Source organism: Neolamprologus brichardi, unplaced genomic scaffold (genome assembly GCF_056152115.1).
Source record: "Neolamprologus brichardi isolate AB-2024 unplaced genomic scaffold, ASM5615211v1 NODE_ptg000033l+_length_6344489_cov_1, whole genome shotgun sequence".
NCBI lineage: Eukaryota > Metazoa > Chordata > Actinopteri > Cichliformes > Cichlidae > Neolamprologus > Neolamprologus brichardi.
Window position 1 is genome coordinate 2,436,458 of NW_028270137.1, and position 679 is coordinate 2,437,136.

A 679-nucleotide genomic window follows, 5' to 3' on the forward strand; every position below is an offset into this window, starting at 1 on the left:
AGTCAGACGCCTTATCTGTTAGGCCACGTGGTTCGGCAGAAGTTCCCACTTTTCATGAACGTTCGTTTGAGTCTGTTTGAGCCAACTGCTGGTGTTGGGTTGGTCACGTGGGTGGTGGATATTGCTTGATTGTTGCTTGAAATAATTGATTGTTGCTTGAAATAAGTGCATGCCACAGCATTTCTCCCATGTATCACGCTCTTAAAAACGTAGTCCTACCTGCCACATGCACAGTGGATGCACCCACTAAGCCAGAGTATTATCTGCCAATAGAGGTCATAAAGCTTACCTGGCCCGATCTGTCACCTGGAAGTTGGCAGAGGTTTTTTTCTTGGATCCCACCAAACAAAAACCACAATCTACCATGAGACGGCACATTGGACAGTTGCTGGAATGGCCAGTATGGGGCTTGAACCCATGACTTTGGCGTTATTAGCACCACTCTCTGACCAACTGAGCTAACCGGCCTACAACTTGTTCCTAAACCGACCCCTTTTTTTGTCTAATATACCAAAAAAGAGTGTGGAAGAACTGTTAAGAACACAAGAGAAATGTGTGTTTACAAGAAATTACTTCAAGCTATACCAATGAAAGCCAACTCTTGGAAGGTCCTACTGATCAGAAGCCACCTATGCATTTCAGCTGATGAAAAATGTGGCTGGAGAAACTAACAAAGTCA

General features: G+C 44.5%; 1 non-coding gene across 1 annotated transcript; it reads right to left on the minus strand.

Moving 5' to 3' along the window:
* Positions 1 to 394: 394 nt before the first annotated feature.
* trnai-aau (transfer RNA isoleucine (anticodon AAU)) lies at positions 395 to 468 on the minus strand. The gene has a single exon. It is a non-coding gene; the product is annotated as a tRNA-Ile (tRNA).
* Between the last annotated feature and the right edge of the window lie 211 nt (positions 469 to 679).